At 39.8% G+C, this 6,502-nt stretch overlaps 1 pseudogene; it reads right to left on the bottom strand.

Annotated features, from left to right (window-relative positions):
• Positions 1–4,689: 4,689 nt before the first annotated feature.
• On the bottom strand, positions 4,690–4,983 carry LOC111821111 (non-histone chromosomal protein HMG-14 pseudogene; annotated as a pseudogene).
• Positions 4,984–6,502: the final 1,519 nt, after the last annotated feature.

The raw sequence follows: 6,502 nt of genomic DNA, 5'->3' as shown, positions 1-6,502 counted from the left end.
GCCTAGGAAACCCTGTGGGGCAGTTCTACTCTGTCATATAGGGTCACTATGAGTTGAAATTGACTCAATGGCACACAACAACAACACTAACCTAAAGTTGGTGGTTTAAAATCACCCAGCAGTTCCATGGAAGAAAGGTCTGGCAATCTGCTTTTGTAAAAATTACAGCAAGAAAATCCTATGGAGCAGCTCTACTCTGTAGCACACAGGGTCACTATGAGTCAGAATCAGCAATGAGTTTGATTTGATTTGGTTTCTGTCCCTCCTAAATTCATCAGTAAAAAGTCTTTTTGAGGGCAGAAACCCTGTTATTTATCTTCAGATCCCCGATGCCTAACAATGACTGGTGTACTTAGTGGATCCTAAATAAATTTTTGTTATAAGAAAAATTGTCACATTGGCATATACTTATTGATATAAGAAAAAATAAAGCCATAACATCATACACAAAAACAAACTCAAAATGGATCAAAGACCTAGATGTTAATGCCAAAATGATAAAGTTCCTGGAAGATAATACAGGGACAAAACTATAGGACCTAATTTCTTTTCGTAATAGATTACCAAACACAGCTACAAATGCATGAGCAACAGAAGACAAGTTAGATAACTGGGATCTCCTAAAAATCAAATGCTTATGCTCATCAAAAGAGTAAAAAGAGAACCTAGAGATTGGGAAAAAATCTTTGGGAATGATATATCTCATAAGGGTTTAATCTCTAAAATATATAGAAAACTTCAGCAACATCAAAAAGACTAACAATCCAGTTAAAGAGTGGGCAAAGGACATGAACAAACACTTCACCAGAGAGGACATTCAAGTGGCCAACAAATATGAAAAGAGGCTCATGATCATTAGCTATCAGAGAGATGAAAATTGAAAGTACAATGAGATACTATCTCACCCCTGCAAAAATGGCACTGATCAAAAAAATAGAAAACAGCAAATGCTGGCGAGGTTGTGGGGAGATTAGAAGCCTGTTCCACTACTGGTGGGATTGTAAGTTGGTTCAACCACTATAGAAAACAGTATGATGCTTCCCCAAAAAGCTAGAAATAGAAATACCAGTGTTATGGATTGAATTATGTCCCCCAAAATATACATGTATCAATTTGACTAGGCCATGATTCCCAGTGTTGTGTGGTTGTCCTCTATTTTGTGATTGCAATTTTACATTAAAGAGGATTAGGGTGGGATTGTAACACCACCGTTACCCAGGTCATATCCCTGATCTAATGTGAAGGGAGTTTCCCTGGGGTGTGGCCCGCACCACCTTCTATCTCTCAAGAGATAAAAGGAAAGGGAAGCCAGCAGAGAGTTGGGGACCTCAAACCACAAAGAAAGCAGAACCAGGAGCAGAGCATGTCCTTTGGACCTGGGGTCCCTGTGCGGAGAAGCTCCTAGTCCAGAGGAACACTGATGAGAAGGCTGACAGAGAGAGAAAGCCTTCCCCTGGAGCTGACACACTGAATTTGGACTTTTAGCCTACTTTACTGTGAAGAAATAAATTTCTCTTTGTTAAAATCATCCACTTGTGGTATTTCTGTTGTAGCAGCACTAGATACCTAAGACTACCAGAAATCCCACTCCTACGTATATACCCTAAAGAACAAAAATCACTGACATGAACAGATACATGCATACCTATGTTCATTGCAGTATTATTCACAATAGCAAAAAGATGGAAACAACCTATGCGGCCATCAACAGATGAATGGATAAACAAACTGTGGTACATACACACAATGGAATACTATGCAGCCATAGAGAATAATGATGAGTTCTCAAAATACATTATAATGTGGATGAATCTGGAGGACATTATGCTGAGTGAAATAAGTCAATCACAAAATGACAAATACTGTATGATCTCACTATTATAAAAAGTATAAAAAGACGAGAATAGGTATACATACAGAAAGCAACATTCTTTGGTGGTTACCAGGGGTGGGAGGGAGAGGAAGGTGGAATCACTTTCTAGATAGTAGACACTTGTTAGTTTGGGCGATGGTTAAGGCAATACTGAATAACGGTGAAGTCAGCACAACCTGACCAAGGTAAATGATGACACTAAGCAGTACACAAGAATAAGTGATGATTTTGGTAAAATCCACAATATATGCAATTTTGCAACAGTAATAACAATCCAAAAATATGTGAGTGGTTACGTAGGTAGATACCTATGTTCATATATGTATAGGTAAGCACATACAAACATACAGATGAGCATGTATAGGTGTTTCAGTAGGCAAATGTATATACATGTTTGTGTGTCCTGCATGTATATTCATACTAAAAATAAAGCACATAGGGGACACAGTTAAGGATACTTCTAGATATAACCAAACACCTCACAGGATTGGGTTACTGGGTTTGAGGGCTTTGGACCATAGTCTCAGGGGCAACTCAGTCAATTGGCATAATATAGCTGACCAAGATAATGTTCTACATTCTAGTTTGGTGAGCAGCATCTGTGGTCTTAAAAGCTTGTAAGTGGTCATCTAAGATACTACTACTGGTCTCTACATGTCTGGAGTAAAAGAGAAGAAAGCCAAAGACTCAAAGAAGAAAGTAGTTTACAGGACTAATAGTTTACATGAACCACAGCCTCATTTACCTTCAGACAAGAAGAACTAGATGGTGCCTGGCTACCATCACTGACCGTTCTGACCAGGAACACAATAGATGGTCCCAGATAGAATGGGAGAAGAATGTAGAATATAACTCAAATCACTAAAATAGGCCAGACTTACTGGACTAGTAGAGACTAGAGGAACCCCTGAGACTACTGACTTGGGTTGCCCTTTAAGCTTGGAACTCAAACCACTCCCAGTGGTCACCTATCAGCCAAAAGACAGAGTGGCTCATAAAATCAATAATATCACCCATGAGTACTGTGCTCCTCTAAACAATCATCTAAATGAGACCTAAAGGTCAGCATTTACCCTAGACCAAAGATGAGAAGGTAAGGGGGACAAGGAAGCTAGATTAGTGGCAACAGAATAACCAGAATGGAAATAATGAGAATGTTGACACATTGTGAAAAGTGTAACAAATGTTACTGAATAACATGTATAAAAATTGTTAAGTGAGAACTTAATTTGCTATGCGGAGCCCTGGTGCCTAAGTGGTTAAGAGCTCGGCTGCTAAGCAAAATGTTGGCACTTAGAATCCACCAGCTGCTCCCTGGAAACTCCATGGGGCAGGTCTACTTTGTCCTATAGGGTTGGTATGAGTGAGAATTGACTCGATGGCAATGGGTTTGGTTTTTTGTTTTTTGTTTAATTTGCTATGTACATTTTCTCCAAAAATGCAATAAAGTATTAAAAAAAAAATTAAGCCTTAATACGTGAGATATGATTTTGTGTTGAATTTGTTCTCATTTAATGCATTAAAATATGAACATTATAAAAAGTACTCAATACTTAATTAAAAACTGGGAAACAACAAGAAACTACAAATTACTGTGCATTTTCAATGTGTCAGGAACTTACCACTTAAATTTTTTGTAAACAAAATTTTATTGTGTTTTTGGTGAAAGTTTACACATCGGATTAGGTGCCCATTCGACAATTTCTACACAAATTGTTCAGTGACATTAGTCACATTTTTCACAATGTGTCAACAGTCTCTTTAATTGCATTCTGGTTGTTCTGTTTCCAGTACTCTAGTTTCCCTGCTCCCCTCTCATCTTTGCTTTAGAGTAATTGTTGACCTTTTGGTCTCATATAGATTTTTTTTTAGTGGAGTATTCACAGGTAATATCTTTATTTTTTGTGCCAATCTGTTATTTCACTAAAAGGTGACCTCAGGGGGTAATTTCTGTTCAAAGCTTAAAGAGTATCTCAGGGCGATAGTCTCAGGGAGTCCTCTAGTCTCAGCTGGTCCAGTAAGTCGGGACTTTTTAAGAATTTGAGTTCTGTTCTGAGTTTTTCTCTGAGTCTATCTGTTGTGGCCCTGATCAGAACAGTCGATAGCGGTAGCCAGGCACCATCTAGTTCTTCTTGTTTCAGGGTAGATGAGGCTGTGGCTCATGTAGGCTATCAGCCCTGTAGACTAGTTTTTCTTCTCTGAGACTTTGGTTTCCTTCTTTCTCTTTTGCTCTTGATGAGTAGAGACCAATAGTTATATCTTAGATTCCCATCAGTTTTGATAACAACCCTACCACATAGCTAATATTGTTATTTAACCTTTCACAGCACATACCAAAGTGATTAGGAAAACCAGACTACTGCGACCAAAGACGTTACAGAATGCACACATTTCTGACAGGGAGGGCCCAGATATGGGAGCAGTTTTCTTTAAGAAACAGTTCTACTGAAAAACAACATGGAAATAAAAGTAATTTAAAATGTTCAGGACATATAAATGCATAACCAGATCCCCAAACTGCCATTTAGAATGCTTTGTATTATGGGATATAAAAACTGCCCTCCCCTCCCCCACCTATGGGATGTTATGTTGACACCCAAGACAGTCAAAGCCTCCCACAATTCAACATCCCGCTGTTTTGCCTCTTAAAAAAACACATTTACACTTAGAAAATGGGATGAGGTGGGATTTCCTCCTGCAAAATGTTTCTAGGGCTACTAAAATCTTGCATTTACAAAACAGTTGATGAAAATATTCCTCTGGATTTTACAAGAAAGGCGATATATAGGACCACAGATAAAACACGGTAGACAACATTAATCAGACTTGGCTTCTTTCTCTCCTGCTTCATCAGAGGCTGGACTCTGTTTTTAGCTTCTCTGTTTTCTGCATGTCAGTCTTCTTTAGTTTCTTGGTTAGCCACTTCAGCTTATTTTCCCTTTGCTCTCCTTTTCCCTTTTGTTTGCACTTTTTGTCTGAGGATTTACCATTTCCTCCTGTATTTTCTGGTTTCCCACTTCTGCAGGAGTAGGTTTAGCCGACAACCTTGCTGATCTCTTGGGCTCCTCCTTCACTGCCCCTTCAGTCCAGTTGACCTCCCTCTTGGGCATTTTGGCAGTGGTGGGCACTGCCGGGTGCCTGTGGGCCGCAGAGTGCCAAGAGCTTTCGTAAAGCTGGGCTGCCTGTCACTGCCACTCCACCCAGCGCTTGACTGCCGGGACCCGAGGCAGGGGCGGTGGGAGAACCTTTTTCACATTTTCTTAAAACAAAAGTATAATATTCCTTGACATATGTTAGACAGGTCTGGATGGGTCTCTATCATAGGAGCAGGATTAGATTTGATTAAATTATTATAAAATGTTACAAAGCTAAGCTCTGCTTTATTTTCATAAAAACTTGTCTATGATGGCAAAAACATTGAAGATAATGAAAACACTATAATGAATTATTTATTCATGCTCGAAACTGAATTCTTGATCTCTCCCACCCATCTAAAATACTCCATCCCAGTCTTTCCCAACTCAGTTAATGGCAAATCCATTTTCCCAGTTTCTTAGAACAAACACCTTAGAGACATCCTTGACCTCTTTCTGTAGAATCTTAAATCAAATGTGTCAGCAGATTGTATTGGATTTCAAAATATATCCTGAAGCCAACTATGTCTTACCGCCTATATTGTGACAACCCTAGTACAGCTACCATCATCTCTTGCCTCGGTTGCTGCAGTAAGATCCATCACCTTACAGACTATTCTCAACTCAGTAGCCAGAGTGATCTGTTCAAAGCCTAAACTACATCACGTCAATCCTCTGCCAAGAGCCTCTTATGATTTCCCATTAGAGTAAAAACTAAAGTCCTTATAATGTCACCCAAGGCCTTCCACCATCTGGCCCCCTAGTCTCTCTCTGACTTCACATCACACTATACATTTTGGTCACTCTCCTTCAGCTCAAATGACCTCCTGGCTGTTTCTTCAACTTGCTAGGCCTGTTCCCACCTCAGGCCATTGGCACTGGCTGGTCTTGCTGTCTGGAAAGCCCTTTTTTCAGATATCTGTTTCAACTTAGTTATGGATTGAATTGCGTCCCTGAAAAATATGGCTGCTAACCAAAATGTCAGCAGTTTGAATCCACAGCTGCTCGTTGGAAACCCTCTGGGGCGGTTCTACTCTGTCCTATAGGGTCTCTATGAGTCAGAATTGACTTGATGGCAGTGGGTTGGGTTTGTATCCGTGGTTATAACCCCATTTGGGAATGGGTTTTCTTTGTTATCATAACTAGCAGTATTAGTGTAGGGTGTGTCTTAAATCAATCTCTTTTGAGATAAAGGAGAGCAGGTTAAGCAAGGAAGCAAGAAAGCAGAGATGGGGGAAGATAGATGCCATGCCACATGGAAATCACAAAGGAGATCCTAGAAGCTGAAATGAGATGAGGAGCTTCCCCCAGAGCCGACAGACAGAAAGCCTTCCCTGAGAGCTGGCCCCCTGAGTCTGGACTTCTAGCTGCCTAAACTGAGAAAATAAACTTCTGTTTGTTAAAGCCACCCACTTGTGGTATTTCTGTTATAGTAGCACTAGATAACTAAGACAACCTTCTTCAAGTCATTATTTAAATACCAGTTTCTCAATCA

The sequence above is a fragment of the Trichechus manatus genome, unplaced genomic scaffold (genome assembly GCF_000243295.1).
Source record: "Trichechus manatus latirostris isolate Lorelei unplaced genomic scaffold, TriManLat1.0 scaffold00065, whole genome shotgun sequence".
Classification (NCBI taxonomy): domain Eukaryota; kingdom Metazoa; phylum Chordata; class Mammalia; order Sirenia; family Trichechidae; genus Trichechus; species Trichechus manatus.
This window is presented reverse-complemented; position numbering and strand designations above follow the sequence as displayed.